We start from the raw sequence: 26,471 nt of genomic DNA, 5'->3' as shown, positions 1-26,471 counted from the left end.
TGGCAACACTGACGGGTGACAAAGTGAAGTGTGTTCTGCGTGGCCAATGTGCAAGGTATACACGTGTTTTCATTTTCACGTGTCTGTTTCGGCGGTCAGCTCGAGATAGTTTCTGCAAGTGTCCTTTGCTTTGTGCCATTTTATTGTAGCATGTGAAACAATTGCTGGCACATTGCAACAGCAGCACCCTTGCAGTGCCATCACCAGGGCTTGTGGAGCAAGGAGAGCCTGCCGTCCTTCAAGTTGCCAAAAGAGTCATGAAACATAATACATGGGAGCTCAATGCAGGACAGAAGGGCTCGCAGGCTTTCGACTCTTCAATGTTGTGCTTCGAACGTTTCACGCCAAAATGCTACACATCCAGCTTGTGCCTTCGCACCAAGTTTGGTTTCTGCTCAAGCATTTGCACAGCGGTGGACCTTCTCGGCATAGCATGCACAGTTTCGGAATACTTCGGAGCAGACAACACAGATGTGCACTTCTCGACCCTGCACTTCTTGACGCCACACAAGTCATGCCAAAATGTGGGTCACCGTCGCTCGTGAGAGGAGCTTAGAGGCAGTGGTTTCAAATTGAAATTTCACATTCAAATGTGCGCCAAGAGCCTAGTTTTGTTTTATTGAGACATTGCTAGACGCGTGTGGTATTTGATTGTGTTAAAAATGCGCGCGGGCGCCATCACTCCAAAAAAAAAAAAAAAGAACGAGCTGGGCTCGCGCTGTGAATCTGACCGGTCAGCGCTGCAACCACTGTTGTAAATATAACCTGTAAATAGTTGCTCGTCTTACTGACTCGTCCATCGCGTAACATTGTGGTGGAGGTACGGGGTTCCCCGTCCTCGCCACGGAGCACCGAAGCAGCTGCACCGTCATCTTCTCAGCCATGGCTTCCAATGGAAACACCCCGTCGCCACCTACACCTGCGGCGCCTACCACAACGTACGTTACGGTTCCTAGTCTCCGTGATCCCCGGACATTCTCCGCCCAAAATGGCATTGACGTCTACGACTGGCTCAGCATGTATGAGCGTGTTAGCCGAAGCCACGTACCACTGGGACCCTACCATCATGCTTGCCAATGTGATCTTTTATCTGGACGGGACACCGCGTGTCTGGTTTCGCACCCATGAGGTTGAGGTATCCAAAGCAGACTATTTAAAGCAGAAATTTGGGCTAGTTGGTTGTAACTGAACTTAGACATCGTAACAAGTGCTGATGGACGGAACACAAAGAAGAGACAAGTAGACTGGACTGTCTAGCGCCCGTCCAGTCTACTTGTCTCTTCTTTGTGTTCCCGTCCATCAGCGCTTGTTACGATGTCTAAGTATGAGCTATCCAGCTGGGACATTTTCAAAGAGAGGCTTTGCAACCTATTTGGTAACCCGTCAGGTCGCCAACAGGCTGCGCAAAAAGAGCTTGCTGCCTGTGTTCAGTCGTCGACCGAATCGTATGTCTCCTACATACAGGAAGCGCTCGCGCTTTGCCAGAAAGTCGACGAGCACATGACCAAGGTTGACAAGGTGGGCCATATCCTAAAAGGCATAGCAGACGACACCTTCAATTTGCTTGCCTATAACAACGTTTCTACTGTCGACGCCATCGTCAAAAAATGCCGCCGCTTCGAGGTAGCCAAAAGCCGCCGCGTCGTCCCTACAGTTTTCCCGGCTCCCAAACATCCTTGCCACGTCCTCTTGCTCAGCTCTTACTGCCACACGACCATTTCACGAGAACGTCACGCGTATCATTCGCCGTGAGATTGAAGCGGCGAGTCCGGTCCCCCTTCATCCACGACCTCTCGACTGGTACCTTTGACCAAGCGGCCCCCACTATTTCCGTTATTCAAGCAGTTGTGCGGCAGGAAATTGCAAACCTTGGCATCCCTACCACCTGCTCTGTCTTCCGACCTGATTCGGCACCCATTCCCATGTCCACAACCTGTAATGACCAGTATTTCGCTCCCAGACCACGCAATTCTGCTGAATGGCGAACCCCAGACGACAAACCGATCTGCTTCCGCTGCCACTGAGTTGGTCATGTATCCCGCCACTGCCGCAGCCCCTGGATGCCGCCATACTGGAGCTGATTCCCTGCTCCTCGCCCATACGCTGACGCTCGCTGTTATTGACCTCGCTGTCTGTACCCTACTTCTGGTGCCCCTGACAGCCGCTCCTCCAGGCGATCGCCGTCGCCTTAACGCCGTCGCTTCCCGTCACCCCAACCTCGCCGCCTTTCCTCGCCAAACCGCCGGAAGGAAAACTAGGCCATGTAGCTCTTGGAAGTAGTGCTGCATCACGTTCGTCCTGTCCAAATCCTCCGTTGACGCTCCTCACGAACACAAACCTAATTGGAGTAGATGTAGATGGTGTTCCGTTCATGGCATTGATTGATACTGGAGCCCAAGTGTCCATCATGAGCGTTAACCTATGTCGTTGCCTCAAAAAAGTTCTTACGCCTGAGACCACTCGAGCCGTACGCGTCGCCGATGGTGCCACTGCTGCCATCTGTGGTATGTGCACTGCTCGCATCGGAATTGCTGACCGCTAAGTTCCAGTCCTGTTCACCGTGCTGACCAGTTGCCCTCATGACCTAATTTTCGGGCTCGACTTGACGACGCTTTCTGCCCTCATCGACTGTTCCACCGGTACGCTGTGCCTCAAGCTTCCTCTTCTTTCAGACGTTTTCCCCAAACAACCGCACACCCTCTGCACTACAGCGTTTGTTTGGTTACCTCCAAAAGTCCTAACCTTCGTCGAATTGGCCTCAACGGCAACCATTGCCGATAGCGACTATGTCGTCCGCACCTATTCGTGATGTCCTCCTGGCGCGCGACATCTCTGTGCCACACTCTGTTGTTACCCTTGCCGCTAATCGGATGTGTCTCCCCGTTATCAATTTTGGCTTGATGAAGCAAGTGTTATCTGAAGGCATAGCGGTGGCCACGCTCCGGTCAGTGACAGATGACCACGTCACTGCTTTTGCAGCCGGCGCGTCTCCAGATCCTCTTGATTACCCGCAGGATGCCTTGAACCTCGCCGGCCCATTACTTCCCATGGTAGCTCCGGATCTCGCCCCTAAGTAGCCGCCCTATATCGCCTTTTGCTTTCCTACCGCGACATATCTGGCACTGATAAACGACCACTCGGTCAATCATAAGGACAATCGAGCCCTGATTGCTGCTACCGCCACTCTCATGCTGTCCTGGTCAATGGTTCATGTGCAGCGTGCATGTGGAGGGTTAGAAGACCTCTGGAGATGCACAGTGGGTTTGGCTGCAAAAACAACGAAACCAAATGGACGCACGACCAGCTCCCCTCAATTGGCTCTGCCGGAGCCAGGGCAGCCTTCTGGCTTCTGCTGCTGGCATCAGCGTTGTGTGCACACACAGAGTTCCTGCTGAGCAGCTGTGTGCATGCCATACCGTGGTTCATACACTGGTACTGAGAACGGACAGTAAATGTTTAGAAAAATCCAGCAAATCTTTTCATTGGGTGCAGACAAACACTGTTGGTTATCCATCGGTCTAATCTTGTGCACCACCACGATGCAATGCCAGTAACGTCACTGCCAGCATTCATCATCGCGCCATCATTGTGACAAGCCTGGTATCTGTGAGGACACTGTTTCTGCTGCCCAGTAGCAATTGTCTCGCGTGCTGCATTGTGTCATATTGCTTCTGCATACTGTGATAACACTGTGGTAGGCGCTTTAGCACACTAAACTTTACAATGATAAACTGAAAATAGTTGAATGACCATGTCATGACCCTGTTAAAGCCCGCTTATACCAAGCTGGAACAGCACTATTACCTCTTCTGCTCTTTAATTACTAACCTCCCCGCCTGGTAGGGCCCATTAACCAAAACAACTGCAAAGATCCTTTTTCTGTTGTGTGCGCGAAAAGAAGCATCAGTTGAGCTGTGAATGCTTCAGATACTTTATTGCATCATTATTTTGCTTATCTGACCACATACGCGGTGCCTTTTTCTCTTACCATTTTTTTTCTCCCTCTGCGAAGAGAAAACTGCCGCGACTGAAAGCTGACTGGTATTATAGAAGGCCTTCGATGATACCCAGAACAGAGAAACTTGCTACGACGAATTACTGTATGAATAACTGCATGGCCAAAGACAAGTTCCAAGACATTACCATCCTTTTAATTTGTTTGGCAATGTCAGTGGTGTAACAGCCATTTGATCTTCTGGTGGAGGTGGTGGCACAGCAAAAATTTGATTTGGTGCAGTGACAAGCACTTTTGGCACAAGGTCTACATCTACCTACCACATATGGTCTTTATTTTAAATGAAATAGCCACAAAATAAAGCAGAGCTGGCTTTATGCGAATCAATAAGGCATTTGGGCTAAAAATTAGCAAACTAGTTTCATTTTTAAGGAATGGCTTTTCCTGCGAGTATATTGCTGTATAAAGCTGCTTCAACAGTATAAAGCTGGTATAAAGCAACGGTATAAGGCTGCTTCTACAGCAAAAAAAAGTTTGTGTAACTAGGGCATATCAACAAGACCACACATCAGGATGTGCATGACAATACTTAAGATACAGTGAAGACGCCCAGAGGTCTAATGTGCACAAGCTCTCCCGCATAACTGGGCTGTAGCACACATGAAAACTGATAAAATTACAACCACAGAATCTATTCTTGATTATGTGCGGTTGCAAGGAAGGTCTGTACTTATAAGCAAATTATATGTCAGCGGTTCAGTACACATATTACAAGATATTTTTTAAGGTGGCACCATCAACAACTATGCTAAACAATGTGCAACTGGAAGTCATTCAAAGGCGTGTTTTTTGATCAGACATTCTGCTTGAGTGAGCTCGATGTCACGTTGGCAAGAGGAATACCGAACAACAGCCATAAACGGCACTACATTAAAACATACATCAGAGAGAAACACAACAAAAGCACGTAAACAGCGAATGCAGAACCGATGGCAAAGTCATGTTTATTCCTTTGCTTCGTTGTACACTATGTAAATAGTTCCCTTTCAACCTACTCTATTCTCTCTCCTGATCCTTTTCCCCTCAACCCCACCCCCACTCCTGACCGCTGTTCAAGTGTCAGGAGATGGAGCTAGACAGTTGCAGTGCAGTCAGCAGTAATTTTCTTTCCTTTGTGCATGTTATGTAAAAATGAACAACGAATTACTGCTATGGAATGCATCGGCTGCAACCGTGGCTGTGGTGGCTCCGTTAACCTTCAGGATGATGATGACGACGGCAGCTTTAGGCCTCACAATGCTTTAGGTTATGGGTTGTTGAACTGCTGAAGCAGCATCAACGGAAGGAGGTTCTTGTTCATACGCTTCACTTGGTGCAGGCTCAACACAGTTTGCCGCTAAAATACTGTTTTTGGAGCAGGATGGCACAAAGGTCCTCATGTGGAGCTATTTACACACCTGTTCCACCAGTGCAATGTGTGTCTCTTCTGAAAGATTTCAAAGTCACTGTCTCAGTTGCAAGAGCTGTTGCCATGCCCCTTTGAAATAATTCTGTGGCACATTGGAAAGCTTAAAAGGGAGGAAAACTGTCACTCTGAATCTATACAACTTTGAACGCCGAAGGTTCGACACAAGTCCTGTGCTGTGGAATTCAGAATGTAAACCTGGTGCGGTTGGAATTGTGAAATCTGTAATTGTATTTCCTCCTGTCTCATTGTAGGTGTACAAGTATCAACGTCTTCCTAAGATATCTCTGCACAACTTGGGGCCTCTTTTCACAACATGTTAAAATAAATTTCTTTTTATAGCAAGATGTTATGTAGGCAGAGGATGAAGGCAAGCAAAAAACACAACTTTTAATAATGGCGGATTAGAGAAGTGCATGAAGCCCATGCACCTCATCGTCTTCTACAAACAGGAGGTAGTACCCACTCTATTGCGATGTGAAAGTCCACTACCTTGTGCCAGTATTCGCAGAGCACTGCACATACTGCCTACAGTTTTGTGCTAAACTGCAATGTCGCTGTAGAAAGGAGATAAAAGTGCACTTACAACAGACACAAGTGCCGTGAACATTTCCGTGCGATTCTGTTTTTTTTGTTAGGTTTTGACTACTTACGCGTTATTCAGTTGTCAAAAGAAAAGCACGAACTAGCCTTGCAATGTGTTCTATTTGGACATGTACTCTCTCCTGTTCAAGCCATCACACCTCTTAATGAAGCCATTAGAAAAGGTCAAATACAAAGAACATGCTGTTTGTGTCACTTTTTTATATTTTTTATGTTGTACACTTCAAATTTAATATCTTTTGTTTTGCGAAACAGTCCCGACATTTTGCACAGGAGTATGTGCCTGTGCGAACTTATCATTTTACACATAAAATGTCATGCTGTTCCGCCCTGTAATTTTAATTGTGCAAATACATTCTGTTTCAGTGAATTAATTTGCCCTTAGTAAAGCGATGTCAGCTGCTTCGACTTTGGCACCTGGGAACCTTTGAGGCAGTGGAAATGAGATAGTGCAAAAGCAGCTGATGCTGCGCCAAAAAGGTGAAAGTGTTAGACTCCCCTCCATCGAAAAGCTGCAGAAACCTTTTTGAAGAGGCGCTTGTGTTGTCTTGACAATAAATAGACTGACATAGGTCACCATAATGGCAAGTAAGTTCTGCAGAAGCCTGCAAAGTGTAGGAAGGTTTATGAAAGGGGAAACTGTTATTCACCCGACTGTAGCACAAACCTACGAAGAAAATCCATACAGCTTTCTCAGAAAGCTTTGTATTTGAAAGCAATTAGAGCAGAACTCATCTCACGATGACTGTCAACGATAATGCAAATAGCATTTGAGCACTATAGCAGCAGACCGTTTCCCTGAAGTGACGTAGTGGTAATTCCGAGACTTCTGTTGCTTCAGCTATATGCCACAGACTCCGATATCCCACTTCGCTATGGCACTCGCCAAGATCACCCATGAGCATAGCGGCGTGACGACTGTAGGACACTGATGTAGCGGCGATAGAATAACAAAGGAATGATATCAATGGGATGATAAAGGTGGTATAATGATAAGAACATCACAACGATGAGAAGTCGATTATTAAATTGTGACAATGGTATAACGACAAAAGCGTGACGACGAAGAAATATGATGACGACGATGGCGTGACGACTGGATGAAGACTACAACCGGATGAAGCTGGAACGACGATTTTGACACAACCACAGCAGCATGACGACGACAGTATGACAACGAATGCATGATAGCATCTGACGATGACGTTATCATGTCGGCAGCGGCATGATCACGATACAATGAGGAACAAGGTTTAACGACGATGGACCAATGAAGGTGGGATGACAACAATGGGATGACGTTACAAAGCGATGACGATGGTGAAACGACAGCATGACGGCGATGCCACGATGACAACGGTATGACAACTTTGTGAAGACCATGGCTTACGACAACAGCATGACGAGAGTCAGATGTGGAAGTCATAATGACCAGGATGTAATGACCGCAACGGCATCATAATGACCGTATGACAATGAATTCATGACGACTGTATCAAGACAATGCATTGAAAACCCCGATGCGATATCGACAAGGGACAATGGGACGATGACGAGTGTATGATGACAATGGCATAAAGATGACTGAGTCATAAACCCTGTGTGAGGACGATGGTGTAACGATGACGGCATGACGGGTATCGGATGACGAAGCTGGTGTGACGGCAATGGTCTGACGGCGGATGCACGATAGCAACTGTCTGCCAATGACGGCATGACAAGGGCGGCATAATCACGATTGAATGTTGACAGTATGATTACAACAGAATGACAAACGAGTGACGGCAATGGAATGATGAAGGCAATGGCGATACGATGATGGCGGCATGCCAACAATGGGAGGACGTTATTGATGTGGTGACAATGATAAAAAGACAGCACGACGACGGAATGATGAGTGTATAACGACAATGGCATGGTGACGACGGCATGACGAGAGTTGGATGACAAAAGCAGGTATGAATGACCATGACAGCATCACGACCATGAAGACAACCTAGTGGTCCGAGCAATTAGACAACTTGGACCACTGGGACGAAGAAGAAGGCGTGATGATGACAGCTTCAACACAGTCAGATCTCGAGGTTGGAATCGTGATTGAATGACCACGACGGCATCAAGATGGCAGTGTGACAAAGAATGCATGAGGACTGTATGACGACGATGGTGTGATGATGCCGGCACGACGCGAGTCGAATGATAAATCTGGAATGACGACGAAGCAATAATCACGACGGCATCATGAGCCCGAGTCCATACCTAGTGGCCCAAGCAATAGTATTAGACTTGTTCCACTGGGTGTCGGGTAGAAGGTATGATGACGACATGACAAGAGTAAGAGCAAGAAGCTGGAATGACGACGAAACGACCACGACGGCATCACAACCAGGAGCCCATACCTAGTGGCCCAAGCAAGTAGACAGCTTAGGCCACTGGATTGGTGCAAGAGGCTATATATACAGACTAGATAGATAGATTAGACAGACAGACAGGCTCAAAGCGGCTGAAGTAGGCAAAGAATGCTATTCGCATTAAAAAATTGGCTCTGGTCTGGGGATTGAACCTGGGACCAACGCCATCCCAGGGCGGTCGCTCTATCCTAAAAGATAACCAGGAGACTGGCAGATATGGCTTTTTTTGTAGCTTCGTGCTACAGTTGGGTGGGCAACATTGCTGCAATATGTGTTGGGTAGATTTTGAGCAGTGCTCAAGAAAATGATCATGTTTCAAGAACATTTCCGGGACAGTGGCTAAAATGCATACCAAGGCAGGCTGACAAGTCGTTGACAGAAGCAGCACATGTTCCGGATACACAGATAAAGCTCAATATATTCAAGCTGGCATAATCGGCAGTTTGCTACGTTATATTGAAATTTCATTACATAGAAATTCAATCTTTTACACAAATAAGTATAGTCGCCGATCATTTTTCTCACATGAAAGGGGCCGCAAAATTTTAAAAGTTATTGACCAATCAGAAAAGGTAAATTTGAACGAGAAAAAAAAATCATTTTGTTGAATTTGAAAGTCAGTGACAAAAGACACAGTTTCACGCCTATGTCGACGATATCTTCACATTGGCAGTACAAAGCAACGCCACCCCCTCTTTTGCACCCACTCCGCCACTGTGTCCACTTCGCCACTGCGACGACGCTATCATGAAAGTGCTGGCAGCAAGGAGCGAATGCTTCGTCTGCCTCTCACTTGAACGTGTCTCCAAAACTCGAGATTATGCAACCTCCAGCACTAAATGCATGGGAAAACAGTGCAGGATGCCATGCCATCTCAGCTTGCCCAGTTTTTGCACACATGGAAGATTACCTCAAAAACGGGGCGCGTAGGTTATGTGTGCACTCAACCACTCTGACAGCCATGCGTGGCCACAGCCGCACGAGAAAAGGAGACACGCGATTTTAGAGGTGCGTTCACAAGCAGCCGCAAGCAATTCAACCATTTGACCGTCTGCATCTGCAGAATTTTCCACTTATTGTCTTAGTATTCCTTCACAGCGGCAGTGAAATTTTGTTATATTGAAATCGTGTATAAATAAACTTCGTTATACTGAGGTTCAAAATATATGGTGTTATATGGACAAAAAATGTTAAAATGGTAAGTGCTTTGTTATATCAAGAATTTCATTATACTGAAGTTCGTTATATTAGGTATATCTGTACCAAGTCTTTTTTTTATGCGGAATACTTTAAAAACGAAATGTCATATCTAGGCCCCAGACGTTGTTGGTAATACCTACGTGCCTAGGCAGACATAAGCAGCAGAATAATTTTCAGCGATAATGTTGCTAATAAACTAAAAAAATTAAATTATGGGGCTTTACATGCCAAAACCACGATCTGATTATGAGGCACGCCGTAGTGGGGGACTCTGAAATAATTTGGACCATCTGGGGTTCTTTAACGTGCGCCTAAATCTAAGTACACGGGCGTTCTCGCATTTTGCCGCATCAAAATGCGGCCGCCGTGGCTGGGATTGGATCTCGCGACCTCGTGCTCAGCAGCCCAACACCATAACCACTGAGCAACCACGGCAGGTTGCTAATAAACTAAAATATTATACTAATTACCAATATAACTATTAAACTTAGGGCACATGTAATTTCAAATTTTATACAGAGGAGTATAGCACCACCTTTGAGATTAGTGACCTTTAAATGTGTTCCTAAATACATTGCTGGCCGCATTTCGATGCGGGCGGAATGCAAAAACAGCTGTGTAATTGGATTTAGGTGCACATTAAAGAACCCCAGGTGGTCCAAATTATTCCGGAGTCCCCCACTACGGCGTGCCTCATAATCAGATAGTTGTTTTGGCAGGTAAAACCACATAATTTCAATTTCAACAGCTTCCCAAAAGTATGCCTCTAACAGCTTGGAATGATCTTAACTGAAACGCTGAGGTATTTCTTCAGCAGATTTTGGGGACGGATATCTCGAAAGTAGTGCTAGTCGTGGAATTTCTGTTAAGCAGACATGACTTTATAGTGCCAACCGACGCCGCAACGCAGGGACACTAAGGTTGGCGCTCTCAGCCAGCGCCTTGGTGGCGGCTGTGGAAGACGAGAATAAAGTTGTGCGGCGCGTAGTAGTGGAGCAAGCCCGGCACGCGCTAGTCCTTTCTGAAAGCCTGCTGAGCTGGTCCTCTTGTTCTGGCGCTCCGCTGCGACCCCTCGGTTCCAAACAACCTTACTACTCCTTGGCTTCAATGTCGCATATGCATGTGCCATAAAGCTAGTATTTAAAAAGTTCATTAGCATATTCATATTTATCTCGTGAAATTATCCCCGACATTTTTAGCCACATAGCCTATCAGCAAAAATGACAGGGGCCTGGATACGAGATATTACCTAAGCGCTCCGCATACCAACACCTGGCATCAGGCCCATAGCCAGTAATTTTTTTCAAGGGGGGGGGGGGGAGGGGGGACTACGGGCCTGCATGGTATTTATCTTATTCGTTTCCCTGAAAGGTAACACAGGCTTCCCGCTGTTTTCTGGAGCTTTACTATTCCAACAATGTAAATCTTCATGAAAGCTGCGCTGTTTTTGCAGCAGCAGTAACCACGCATCGCCAAATGGAAAACGTTCCCCTCACAAGTGCTTACTTCCGTTTAGAGAAGAAGGCACCTTACTTTCCTCAGGCAAACAGGCAAGTCAATGAACTGAGTGTAGATAGATGACTTGCATGAACCTGCATTTACTTCCGCCAGCTTTGTTCTTTCTTTGCCTTCAGAAGCCATCTGACTTTCATTCACATTTCAATATTATTGTACTGCAACAATTGTGCTGTGAGGCCATGTGTTTATGCAGTTATTGTGTATGTATACCGATGATGTGAAGCATCGCATCAACATTCACGGAACTCTTTTTAGCTTGGGCGTTTGTTTCAATTCTTTTTATCATATACGACTTAAAAAAACTAAGGCTGCTCTAGCAAGTTCCCATTTTACGAGTGTGTAACTTCTGCTTTTGTGAACTTGTGTTAGCATTATTTGGCTACTACCAACAATAAATTGAGCGCCTCAGTTCCTCTGACCCTTCTCAATTATTACCTTATGTAGGCACTCCAACCCGCACAGCCAGCCCTTCAAAGAAATGATTCCTTCACAAGACAAGTCATACAAAAGTTCAGAAACATGGAAAGCAAAATGAGTGCACTTTTCAAGAATAAAGGTTTTATTAACGAGATGTATGTCATAAAAAACACATAAATTGTTAAAATCAAGATTGTGCGATAAAATTGAACAACGTTTGTAAAGCCACGCTTGTACCTACTAAGAAAAAAATGTTACGAAAATTCTGATATACAAAATGTATTGCCGTCTATTAGGCACTATCTCCGAAAAAATCTAAATTTTTCATTAGACAAGACAGGTATTTTGCTACACAAATTTAACTGCAAACACTTCAGTTGGGCGAGCCGGGCTGCGGCCACTGATGTCCCGGGCTGGTTTGCGGCGGCGTCGCTTTCAGACTCAAAGTCCGGCGAAAAGTCGCTGCCATTCGATGCATCAAGATCAGCCCGCAGAGGCAGCGGAATTTCAATATCTGCGATTTCCAGAAGCACACGCGCCGTTTCCGGAGCCGGACATTTTTGCGTTCTGCTTTGACGATCGCGAAACTTCGAAGTGCGCTTGAACATCACCGCTTGGCGGGAAAAAAGTGAACTGCTTAGAAAACGAAAATATAGTTTCTCCTCTTTCACATCTGATGGCGCAGTATGTCCGTGAGCAGCGCAGAAGGTGTCGAAAGCGGTGTTTCAAACCATCGATAGAGGGCTAACCATGCCCAATTGGCACGGTACGGAAAGAGTTGATTATTGAGGGGACTAGATGAGTTTGACCGCACAGAATGCATTTTACGATTTATTACTATTTTAAGCAGAATACCGCAGTAACACTGGAAATGAAAGATAATACCAATGAACCCATTTAACTCCACCAATGATTAGCATAAGTGAACGAACGCACTGAACTTGCAACTCACACTCTTAATATTCACCTATTTAAAATTCTCTAGCACATAGCATGCAAGCCATTTTGACTTCACAGAACCGGAAACAAGACTGCAGAGATCACATTTCGCATGGTGCCATTAGGTAACAATCAGTGCTTTGCTAATGTGCACAAATATGAACTTTCATGTACCATATGCCATGGCTTGTAGTCAAGCAGCAAAAAGGTCGCCCCCACTGGTTTTTCTTTCTGTAAACAGTGTTTGAGAAGATTCAGCATCTGGCTTTATTCCTTTCATACGGGACTTCAGATGTGACAAAAATCAAGCGTAATAAATTTGGCAGCACGACATTAGTTGAGTTTTTTCAGGAGTAACTGTTATATCACCGTAAACCTACAAAACCAGACAGTGAACAAGGAACCCCGAAATGTTTAGGAAATGACACTAACATGCGGAAACCATCTCCCCACTGACTCATCAGCATACAGAATGCTATTTGAGGCATTCTGAGCACAGTTTAAAGTTCTGTAAAATATTCCCAATGGCCACTGCACTTAACAGCTTGCACCCAGCACTTCACATTTAGTATGCATAAGCTGTCACCTGTAGAATTTTCACAAGTTTTGTATGCAAAATGAGCAGATAGAATATGAAGGAAGAGATTTGCAGATTGTTTGCACAAAATATCTTGTTTACACTCCACCATGATGATGCCCTGTCTATGTGAACACCCAAGCTACATGTCACAAAAAGTGAACGTGTTGTTTACTGTAAACACAAAATATGCATTCTTAGCGAAAGTTTGACTTCATATGCAAGTCACAAGGCAAAAAAGCAATGTTAACTTAATGACAAGCAATAGAGGCAGCATTCAAGGCAAACTGTTTTTCCCCAGGCAATTATGTCTCCTAGTGATTCACTGTTGCCTTTGTAAGTGCCTATTTTTTGTTTCCTCAAAATGACACACAATGGAGTGACAAACAACTTCCTTCCTCCCATAAGGTAATGACTCACTACAAAACCCAATGTTTGTGTTGTAATTATTATGTAAGTTGGCTAAAAAACACTTCTTGTGATTCGTGACACCCTTTAAAGGGCAGTTGTCTTTGCAGAATGAGCATGAGTAGAGCATTTAACATAGGTAGATGCATAAGCAATTAGAATTGTCCCCTTCCTGGAACTACCCTGTCTTCAGTCCACTGCAATGCAGCAGTGTTTTGCCTTATTCTACCCTGTATACTTGTACTGACGCGGCTGGGAATACAAAGGTACCTAATCTTGAATGTAAAAAGGCAAGCTGGTTTGTACATTTAAAGGGGCCCCAAACCACTTTTCGAACTATTCATAGAATGGCCTCACTATTAAAGGATGTCGTCCCACAATTCTCATGCCGCAACTATGTTTCGAATCCTTTAACTATAAGTGGAGTTATCACACTGATACCCTGTTTTCTCTCCAGCTTTTCGTCTTCGCTAGGGCACTGGAAGCTACACAGCTGAGAAGCCAAGAGGGCCCCGGCCAAAAGTTGTGCAACGGTGGTGAAAGGGCTCGTCACAGCACAACGCGACGGCGGCCGCGGTAGACTACACTACGTAGCACGCCGTGCCATCTCAAAGGCCACGAAATCAGCCAATAGCATTGATTGGCCAACTGCTTTCGATGACTCCGCACGACGGCATTGCCGAAGCGAGAGCAAGCTATTTTCAGCTGTGTCTGACAAGCGATTGTAAATTCCCTGCTGCATGCAGTGCAGTAATATTTGGCTCACATGTTCACAGCAGCCTCTACGACAGATCAGTAATGTTTTATTACTATGCTCAAAAAGTGTTTCAGGGACCCTTTAAAAAAGAACCAACATACATTTTAAAATTTATGGAAACTCTACCACACACTTCTTGCATGTAGAAGCATGGCATTTAGCAGGTATGAGCATTGGTGAACACTTGTATTTTAATTTGATGCTGAAGTTCCTTTATAAATGTCCCCCATGCGTCATCAACATTATTGTGATGTCATGAAACTGATCAAGATTCGCCGACTTCGCGTAGTAATAAGGGTACGCATCATGACATTGCTCATAAAATGCAGACAAGAGTGCTGCACACATGGCCTCTGGCTGTGCTCGTGTGTGGTAGCTATCATGACACACACACCTCCTATATAACGGAATTGATTCACAAAAACAAGAACTCTAGTAGCAAATTATTTAGGGCTCTCCAACATTTTGCCAGTATTTTTCCTGGCATTTTGATGGTTTATACCTTCATTTGACCCACACTTGTCTAGAATTAATGACCACGTCTTCTCAATTTTCGAACACTTCTACCCCAAAAAAGGCTATGCGTCGCAAAACTATTTGATGAATGTGTTATTCTGTACAGGCCATCGCGATCTCATGCGCAGATTAGTTCAGGCCAAACAAAATAGTCCAATGGTGGGATGCATATGACAGTTACCCTTCCATAGCCCCCACTAAGAAAGAGTTGGACTATTCCCAGAACACATGCAGATAGTAGGGTTCTTTATTTGTTGCTTTTTATCTTTCTTTTTTCATTATTAGATCGCATGCACATGTGTGATGGCTGGCACGATAATGGCATATGATGTATATGCGTGTAGCACCTTTTTCCAAAATAAATCTGTTGGAAGCAAAGTGCCGTGGTGTTAATCTCTGTCTCTGCGTCTATGTTGTTTTCCCGCTCTTGGTTTTAGCAACGCGATACCAACAAGCCCAAGCATCCACTCTTGCGAACTTCATTGCAACACCATATGTGACTATCACAAAGCCATCTTCGTAGCAATAAATAACAAACAATCCCATTCTACGACGATTTCATTAAAGATTTGATGATCGTTCAGTTAAAACTAACTGAGAAACACATTCCTAACTGCACAATCATCTTCAATCTGCAAGCACGACAGTATTCTGGTAATCTAAAACGCTGGTCCCCTTCTAATGCCTGTTGGGCAATCTACAAATCCACGTCTGATATCTACATAGCAGTGCTAAAAACAGCTAAAGGTAACTCCTTGCCAATCATGCTACTTGAAATACTAAAACAATTCTTAAGAACGTTTTGGCAAATACTAATAACTAACCCAATAGCTGACAATTCTATTAATTTGGAAGATTAAACAGGAAGTGCTGTTTCAAACAAATAGTGCACAACAAATAATGAATGATTTGTTAGTCGGTTTTCACAAATTTCCAGTATTAAACTAATGCATGCCAATTTGAATAGTAGTAGTATGTTGTAGTAAGGACAAAAGAAGGTGCCTGGAATTAAATTACTAGATGTCTGACCATGTCATTCATTCTCTGGCTACATCTACATTAACAGAAAGTTTCTTAAATGCACTAGCATATTTAGTTCCATGATATAACAAAAATCTTTCAACATTCCCTGAACACATGCAAGCTTCAAAGGAATGGAAAATTGGGAAGGCAACTGAAATCTAATAATGCAGCCTCAGAAATTCACCCCTTAATTACCGACCTATATTCCTTACAACTACTTGTTGCAAACTATACCAATATGTCATATTCACAAACCTTACTAACTTTTTTAGAGTAAAACTTGTACTTCGCAAGGCACAGCATTATTATCAAAATACACATTCCTGTGAAACTCAACTTGCATTTTCACCCATCGGTTGCATCCCATCCTTGATCAATCTTGCTGAGCTGACTGGTTTTTTTTAAATTTTAGTAAGGTATTTAACAAGGTAGGCCATAAACTACATTGTTTTAAACTAAGCTTGCTAGATATTGACCCTAACCTTCTGAAATCGAGTCAACATTTTCTTACGCATTGCTTATAATTCGTTATTGCTAACAGTCATAGCTCTCCACACACTGGACTTCAATGAGGTCTGCGCTGGGGCCACTATTATTTCTTATTTACCTTAAATAACCTTACTGCTACAATATCCTGTAACATACACTTGTTCACAGACGATTGCTATCTTCCAGAAAATTGGTAACGCTGACGATACTACAATACTTTTATCCGATTTGAATAGTATTGTTGATTGGTGCAGGAAGTGGCTAACAAAGTTAAATTTTAACAAATGCGAAGTAATGTGCATATTTAGAGCTAATTCTACTAATCTATGCATTTACCAGCTTGACACGGTCCCCTTAGATTTTCTTACGTCAAATAACTCGGTTTGCACATCACAAACAATTTCACTTGGACCATTCATGTTTAACAATGCCAGTCGCATGCTCAGGTAATTACAGTGTAACTTTTCGAAAGCACTGTCTACTTTAAAGCTACTGCTTTACATGACATAAAAAAATTGTACAGAAACCATCGACGATTTTCAATGCAAGTGAACAGCCCGAACGAACGAAGGAGAGCGAGCGAGAGAAAATGAGAGGGAAAGATTGAATGCTTTCCTAGCACAGTCTGACCACCAACCATCCACCAGCCACTGACCAGCACGAAAATGGCCAAAAGAGCCAAAGAAAGCCATTCGCTTTAATACATTCCAAATATGTGCCTGCAATATGGGATCCTAGTCACGTTTGCCTTATTACTTCACTTGAATTAGTACAAAATAATTCTGTTCGTTTGATCTTTTCAAACTTTAATTGTACCACGCATATAACCTCAATGAAAGCTAACCAAGCCTTTGTTTCACTAGCAAGCCGTAGCAAAGTTGCCCGTCTTTTGCTGTTTCATAAAATTTTCCACCCTACCACACTTCACGACGATTTCATTCTGTGGCCGCAGTACGTTCCAAACCACGTCAATCACTGTAATAATTTTTGGTAACAGCGCAAGAACAACATGGACAGAAGGAACAAAAACAAGACAACACGGCGCTGTGTTGTGTTTTTTCTCACTTTTGGCCGTGTTGTTTTTGCACTCTTGCCAAAAGTACGATGAATCCTAACCAACTCGCCCACCTTGCTATCTTGCTCCACTGTAATAAGGTAGAAATTGACTCGCGTTACACTAAGTCTTTCTTTTACTTCCTCCCCCGCACTTCCCAGGAACAGAACCACCTTTGCACAAGTGATGTGGCCATCACTAATAGTGAGCATTTTTGTTAAGCACTAGCTAACATTGCATAAACAGGAGGATCTCTGTTACCAGAACTCACTGTACTTGTTTTTAAAAATTTTATATTTTGTAACCACTCCCATTTTAGTGCCTCGAGAGTATTATACATTTTTAAAAATTAGGTCATTTGGGTACTTCTTTAAACCTCGATGTAGTGAAATTCAATGTAACTTTAATGCCTTGATACAAGTCGTTTTACTTTTCGTAGCTTGATGTCTACAGAGCAGCATGCATTTTTATCCTCAACATAACGAAGTATGTTTATCCACAGTTTCAAACTAATGAAAGTTTGAAGAATGAGGCATTAAATGGAAACTGTACTACCACGAGTGCAAGTGGCCGAATGCTTGAATTATGTGCAGTTTGTGGGTGCACCACAATGGCGCTACAAAGCAACGCCGTCCTTAGAAGTGTGCTTGGATATGCTGTAATGAGGTTGCGCAATAGAAAGCTACCAACGTTTTTATGTTATATGTGAAAAAAATCTTTTAGTTTTGTCCTTCAAGAAGTACGTGGAACAAATTTCAGCCTGAGCTTGCAATAGTAACAGTAATCGATGGGCTTCTGCCTTTCAAAAGCAAACACTTTGACCATGAAGAACACTTGGGCGTAGAGCTCTGGATTAATTTTCACAACCCGTGGCTATTTAATATGCCCTTAAATCTAAATAAACAAGCAATTTTGCATTCCACAAAAGTGTGGATTCCAAAGCTAGGAGTGACAACTGCAATCTCGTGTCCCGAACCCAGTCTGATGGCCTGTATTGGTCTATCAGATTATGAAATCGACCTGATACGCTGACAAAACAGATAGCCAGTACTGGGCTATGAAAAAACAGACCTGATACACTGAGAGCCTGTGTTGGTCTGTTAGCTTACAAGTGCACTGGTGTAGCTAGGACCACTGTGTACCAGAGCGCTTTTTTTCTACAAAGTTGAATTAATTGTTCATTTTAGAATGAAGCTTTGTGGGCAGACCCTCCCAGACTTTGCTGCCCATGGTTGCCGTTGCCAGATAGCTCCCATAGGACCACACTTATAAAATCGTGGCCTTTATTTAGGCCATGATTGTACAAACCCAAAAGATGTGCCAGTGACCTGGGCCGGTATGTTGTAGCGATGTGTTATGCTTTATTCTATACTAGTCTTATCATCCATCGCTCACGGCTGGCTGATCCCGTTGATAACAGTGAGCGGACCGTCGCTCTTACCACTGACCAAGCGCTGAAAAGGCATTACCATCGGAAAGGCATCGCTACAGAATACTGGCCCTGCTCTGCTCTTCACGCAATTATGCAGTGAAACAACAGACGGTACCTAAATATCCTCTTTGAAACAAATATACAGGTTGGAATGGATAATTCCTTTGTTATAGTGAAGCCTTCTGTGCCTTCATTCTCAATGTTTGGCGTGTCGGCTTGGTCAGCTTCTTGCTGAGCAATTCTACCAATACAAGTTCATATCAAGATCACTACTTCTACTGCTTAACTGAAAGCCATAAAACATGCTATATGTCTTATAGAACATTGTATTTCCCTGTAGAAGAAGCTACAGGACTGGCAGAAATCTCTATGGGACCTGTACATTTCGCTATTGGACCTATAATTCTTGTATAGTACCAATAGCAATTTCTATTGGAATTTTCCCTAGTGTTTGTCTCTCAACAATAAATTGTCAGTCTACACAACGTGTTGTCTTTTTAAGTGCCTTTGCCTTGTCCTCGTACTTAGCACTGTTCCCACCTGGAAATGTGGGGAATTCCCAAGATTTCTGGCAGAGAGCACACACACCTAACACAAAAAAATTCATCCAGCATGCACACAATTCATTGTATGGGCCACCAAATGTGGATCTCTTCTGCAGATCATGTGTAACGAATGCAACTTTTCTTGAAACAAGGCAAAAAAAAAAATTCAATCTAGCCAGTTTAAAAGAAAGCTTATTGTACTATATCAACAAGAGATCAGGTTGTTGTGTGTTCCCTATGCTCGTCTCGAGTTATGTAAGTAATGATTAGGTTTTGCATTGCCTTCACTGATATAGTCTGCCCACAGTAGAATCGAGTTACGTACAGTGCTACGTGAACGAACACTGATCTGCATTTTGCAAGATCTGTCTGTCTTGCTTGTTACACTCTACGTTTTGCTGCATGTTTTCTTTACTCCTCCGATTATTCTGTATACCTTATTGACACTTTGACGTAGCTAGATGTTGCCAAGAAATGATAACAAGGTCTGTAGACCTTGCCAAGTTGTCCTGAGGCAGCTTTTCTCACAGCCCTCCCATCTATAAGGTGATACAAGATGGTAACTAAGTAAATATAATGATTTGATATCGAAATATGATGAACGACCCTCAATTCCATTAGAATAAACTAGGAAGTAATTATTAGGTCTACTGTTTTGCTGAATCATAAGCTGGAAATCACAATGAAAAATTAGGCTCAGAAGAAACTTCAGCTGTAGGATGGCTGCTCTGATTTAGCACACTAACACCTTTCTGGGCAAATAAAGCATTCTACAATTCAATGTTTCATTACGCATTATGTTGTTGTGTGTGGAATATCATAAAAAGCTATAATTGTACCATGTTTACAAAAGAAAGTTCTGAAACGTTTCTAGAACTATTGGGACAGACAACAGGATTTGCCATCGCAACATGAAATACATAACGCAAATTCTATAGACATTTGTAAGAACACAAAATATCAAATGCGACTAACTATAAGAGAATGTGATAGCAAATACCAACACATGGTATTTACTGTGTAGAAAAATCGGTGAAGTATGATGAACTAGAACAAACTATGATAGACAGCATAGAAATGACAAAAGTCCTGTTTTATTGAATAGTTATGCAGAAAATATACGCTTTTGTATGTAATGGCCAAGAAAGTGTTGGAGAAAGTCACTTAGAATTATAGTTTACATCCTCGCATATTGGTATAACTATATATACTGATGTAACTAATCTTGTGCGCATTTTGTAAACCTTGTACAGTCAACTCTCGTTATATTTGAATGCACCGGAAAGCCCCGGTGAAAAACCATACATATATGGAAAGAAAACTGGTTAAGTTTGAACTCAAATGTCGCTTTGGTTAAATCGAACTTCAGTAGCGCCCCTTCATGCGCACAGCTGTTAAGAATAGCTTGATAACAAGAAATTCAGGGGACAGTGATCCTGTTTCGTAGCCGCAAAGCTGTTTCATTTAGATTTATTTTATCTTTAAGTGGCCGACACTGCTTCGGCCCATGAAGCCATCCCTTCCCACTTGTATTGTGTCACGTCACGCTGAGGCAGTGTTTAAACATGCCGGCGCTCTTTGCCTGATGCTGGTTCAGTTGTGCTTCTTGGGCAAGAAACAAAGAGGTATTACGGACTACGTCAAACAATAAAAACGATTTGAGTTTGTTCATTTTTCCACCGTTTGTTAATTTGACCAAATCATGCGGTCCTGCAATGGTCGAATTATTGCGAGACGAATGTGCTCATTTTTTTTGTATGTATGTGTAATTTGTGCCATTGAAATGCTATGTGGAGAAAAAGCACTTGTAAAGAGCGTGTCTTCAGCTCTTTGCTTTAATCTCTCGTGCACAAAGGAGAAAGAATAAGAAAGAATAAGCTTGAATTTGAAAAGAAAAAAGGGCAGAATGCCATAATCCATAAGTCAACATAGCAAGCGTTGCAATAACAACTAAGACCACATATATATATTTTTTTTTGGTTTCTGGAAGTCTCTGGATTCCCTTTTATCATCCCTAATGTTCAGCAGAAAAACCAAAAGCATCAGGTGGGTTTGTCTGCCATACATGAGCTACGAGTCATTTGGTTCATTTCTTGTGGTGCCATTTTTGAAGGGCGGAATGGAATGCTGCTGGCACAAGTACATTGTTTATAATATTCCGGCGACTGCCTTTTCACCATCTAACCACTGTTACAAAGTCACTGCTTGGCGCAAGACGTGCCTACATGCATCAGAACTTTTCGAAAATGTTGTCGCCATGTTGTTACCATGTTCTCTGCTAGTGGGAGTTTCTGTTTTCATTATCTTCAGCGTGCTGTTTGTGTTATGCTTTCACTTCTGTGCGACGTGCAAGCAGCATTCACTTGTTACTACAGCTAGCACAACAGGCCCACTGTTATCAGGTTATCGAGTGGATAAGGCAGTTTACCAAATTATCACGGCGACTGCTGACCATGTTATCAGTACCCCCACTACTGCAGATAAATTGCACATTCCTTAGGGTGCAAAATTATGCCAGAACAAATTTGTTTTCGCTTTGAAGCATGATCATCTGTTGCTACCTACCTACATGCCTTTGATGGCAGGTCATAATGTAATCATGACTGACGTTTTCTGCAGTAACATAGAAATTACTGTAAATTAATTTGACTGCTCAATATTTCGTGGGTCTGGCCCAATCTGAAGCTTTGGAATAATTCAATGAAAGGAAAAGAAATTTTACAAAACAAAGGAAGATACAGTGCCACTGAATCGAGCATGGCGTATGGATGGGGACAGCTTGCAGCACAAACTTTAACTTAATTGTTGATAGCCAGAAATTTGTTAAAGTTAGGTTGTTTGTTGTGTATTACATGCATGGTCCATAGCATTCGCACTGTTCAAAACATTCGCGCTGTCTATTGCATTCGCACTGTCCATTCAAACATTAGTTCTTGTTAAGAACAAACATTTATTCTACATTCAAATACAGCCACACCAATACCAACAGTACATGAGAAGCTTTAGCAGATGGCTTTGTTCCTTCAACAAATTCACCAGCCAAAGTTGCCAAATGTTGTGCTGCTTCAAAAATTACGAGATTGGCCATCTTGACAATGCGCAATGGGATATGGGAAGTACCATTAGTCGAAGTGCCATTAGTTCTGAATTATGTTGATCACCTGGGGTTCTTTTAACGTGCACCTAAGCCTAAGTACTCGAGCATTATTGTTATTTCAATAGAAATTATGGGAATGATCAAGGCCCATTCACGTCAATGGCCCAACCGCTGTCGTGCTGTTCTGGTATCAATGCGCATGCGCGGCTTGTGCATGGAGGGTTAGATCTCCGGAGACACGCAGTGCATTTGAATGAAAAACAACGAAGCAAAGCACATGAACTGTCAAGATCTGCTCAATTGGTTCTGCCAGGGCCAGAGCGCCGTTCTTGCTGTAGCTGCTGGCATGAGAGTTGTGTGCACGTGCATTAGCGTTCCTGCCTAGGAGCCGTGTGCATACAACACATTGTGGTACATAGACTGGTGCGAGACAGACAGTGAACATCATGCCGAGTCTACTCCTCTAACAAAGGCTTTCTGTCAATCTCATCTGGTGCACCATTGAGCTGCAACACCTGTAACACACCAGTAATGCCAGTGTTTCTCATCGCGCCAGCATTGTGAGATGCCCGATATTCTGCCATGGCACCGTTTCTGCTGCACAGCAGCCACTGTATCACATGCCGCATGGTGCAATGTAAAAAAAATTTGGTTTTTAATGTGTTCAAACACATTGAATGTCTGAAATGTACATTTAAACAAATTTCTATGTTTCCAGGCATTTTCAATGTGTTGAAAATATATGTTGAAACATCGAAAAAACGCAGTGATGCACCGACCAAAAAGAAAACTAAAATTTAATTACCTTTCGGTGCCCCAATGGGTGCCTTGTTCACAAAAAAAGAAGAAAAAAATTACGAGGTAGTTAAGTGCGCTTCAGCATGTGATGCAAGCAGTTGAGTATACATCGTTAGAAGTGTCCCGTCATTTCTATTCAATGTGTGTCACGGTCTGAATGTGCAGAGATTGTAGATGCAGGCATGATGTGAGCTTTTCCTAGGTTAAAAACCCATGCACTTGCCCAGTCAATACTGTGGCCTGCAGACTCGGCATGTTCAGCGAGAGCGCTTGAGGCCATGTGCCGTTTTTGGATGCCGTGCTCGTGCTGTTTCACTCGTCTTTTCACTTGAAGTTTCACTATATTTCCCGGCCAGACGGGTTGCCATTAAACTTTGGAATTCATTATTGAAACACCCTGTGAGGAGCTTGAGCACAATGCCAAAACTTGCCATCTCTTTCAATGCTGAACCTTTGGGCAAAAGCGTCAATTTTTTTTTCCATTCTGCCCCGCATCAAAACTACTAACGCAGAGGCCAGGAATTGAATCTGTGACCGTGTGATCAGCAGAGGCAATGCCGCAACCCCAGCGTCTGCGGTGGGTCCATAGCCGCTTCATATGGAGAAACCAAAATATCAAAGTTTGCCAAATACTCACCTATAGGAGGGTCTTACTTTTAAAAACTGACTTTTTTTATTGTTACTTTTCATTTTGTAAAGTTCAACTTCTCAAAAGGTGGTGCTAGCTGTCCATTTCTGCGCGAGAATATTTAACTGACATCATTATTCATGTCTGGTGGGAGCATGAAGCGTCGCATTAGCTGGTCATCCTTGCAGCGTGTATCAGTGGAAGAAATTGCAGATGCTTTCTTTCGAAAGTCAAGACATGAAATGTGGTGGACATTTTGACAATTACAAGCCGATGTTTGAAAAAGGAAACTCCTTAAGCTTCTCTGATAAAGACACATTGCAAAACAATCCTTGCGTGTCAATGCTTCAGTGCTATGATATTTTCACACCCAAAAAAGTTTCTCACATGATCCATATGTATTGAAATGTTTCTAAACTGAAGAAAAGGTCTTCAATGTGTCACAGACGTCATGCTGCTGCCATTTATTTATCTTCAAATAGAAAAAGTTCTATTCGAGCCTCTGGCCAAGTCACACGCCTTGTGCTCTACACAAGTGCGCAGTGCACAAGGCACATTCCATGGGTGTGGCATGCACTATCAAATGGATAATTGCTCAATCAAGGGAAAATGAATTAGGCAGCATAACATTTATAACAGTCGTTCACTGAGTGTATCCTGATAAAAGCTCAGGAAACATACAAAACCCAAAGATGGGAAAGCAACCATAAATGCTCACAGAATGATACAATTATGTGATATAAAAGCTTGAGGGAAAAAACTTCGCCCAGCTCTTTACTTAGCTTTTGGAAACAAACTGGTGGTTAATTAGAAAATTCAGAGCGCGAGTCTTAGTTTGACCAGTGTCTCAATGATTTGCGATGCCACGACTTAAAATCTTAGTCACCATGAACACACTTTAAGGCCAACTCCAACAAAATTTCCCTTTGACATTTTGTTGTAAATAAGTAGTACATATTATTGAAGTTAATACGTAAATTGGACAACACCTTAGCACCATATGCATGCACCTTGTGGCAGCAGATGCGATGCAAATCCCAGCATGTTGTTGCCTCCAAGATTTTCTACGCCCTGCAAGTGCCACATAATCTCAGAGGCCATGCTGAGGAATAGCACTGGTTGGTTCACAACATCCTGGGTTCTGCATCACTTGCGGCGAATGCTAATGGTGGCATATGTTTCAGTTTTGCTATTCAAAAGGCCTATTTTTACTAGCTTTTCATGATGGATTCAGTCATATTTGAACACAAAATTTTGTATGAAGGCTGGTATATATGTGCACTATCTGAAACTAAGGTTCTTATGTGTTCAAGAAGATTTTGTTGCAGCTGGCCTTTAGTTGCCAATGTATTACAACACCAAGCAGTATTGAAGTTAATGTGCTGCCCTCTGAATGCAAGATAGCCTGTATTCTTGTACAAGCCATGCAATCTGGAGCATTTGGCCTCACACACTTATGTCTTTCAACAGGGCCAGATCAAAAAAAAAAAAAAAAATGTTTTGCTCAGTCCCTATCCTTTAACAGCATGCCTAAAATCTCTGCCAGAAACAGTGTAGTCAGAGCCACGAGCAATCCAACAAACCGTGCCTTGCTCTCCTTATCTCATCACAAGGTGTAAAAATGCCCTGCTTGCAAAGCAGTGTTGTCACTGATAAGCAGAGTCTGTGGAGACTTGCTGACAATGGCCTCTGCAGCTTTACTTGGCACCAACACTTCCAATTTATCAGTGAAAAGCTAGACAGCCAGAAAAAGAAGCTGGCACTCAACCTGCTTGCTGTGTTATCAGTGCATATCATATATCTGCAGGGAGAAAAAGGAAGCAAGTTTTAGCCTTTCGTCTTGTAGCAGTAGGAAGGAGGAAGCACAGCCAATGTCTATGGCCAAGACTGCTTCAAACACACTATGCTTGCAGATCAACAACCTCACTGCTGCGTTGTTTAAGTGGGGGAACTGAAGAAACTAACAATGCTATGCAAATTTTCGTACTATACTCCATTTCAAGCTTAGCAGGCAACACTGAAAACTACACAAGTAGTCCAATCATAGACATCTGTGCATTTCGTAGTGCAGCTGTCTTTGATCTGCAACGCTTTCTACAGAACATCTACTTAAGGTTACATCAAATCACATAGTACTACTATTTGTGCACCTATGTGCTTCCAGTATGCGACATGCTATATTTCAGACGCGAGCGCAAGTTGTGTGTAGAGTGACATTTCTGCAACCAGAGCCACCCTGGCTGCAGAAATAAACAGGTTCAGATCTGCGACACCTTCCACATAATAATTATGTGTGTATAATAATTAATAATAAGTAAAGTTTGACATTTAATGTTACATTGAATTACATGACACATACCTTTACTTTTTTTCATACGTGACACGTTATTTTTTATCATCAATGCGAGCAGGGCGAGCAGTTTCTCTAGCCTCCATAGCTTTGCCAGCTGTGTATGAAACAGGTTATAGGTGAACCTTAAGCTTTAATGCAAGATTTGCTGTCCTTGGATGTGCGATATTCTGCCAGTAACAATCAACACAGTTGTTGCAATTTATTTGCCTCAGTCCATACATAACTTTATACCTCAAATACCACGTGATACGCTGCAGGAACCACTAGAGAGTGAAAAATGCAAGAT

General features: G+C 43.0%; 1 protein-coding gene across 1 annotated transcript in view; it reads right to left on the bottom strand.

The window, feature by feature from the left end:
• LOC119458477 (signal-induced proliferation-associated 1-like protein 2) overlaps positions 1-26,471 on the bottom strand; it is a 131,601-nt gene that overhangs the window by 91,977 nt on the left and 13,153 nt on the right.

Source organism: Dermacentor silvarum, chromosome 7, assembly GCF_013339745.2.
Source record: "Dermacentor silvarum isolate Dsil-2018 chromosome 7, BIME_Dsil_1.4, whole genome shotgun sequence".
NCBI lineage: Eukaryota > Metazoa > Arthropoda > Arachnida > Ixodida > Ixodidae > Dermacentor > Dermacentor silvarum.
This window is presented reverse-complemented; position numbering and strand designations above follow the sequence as displayed.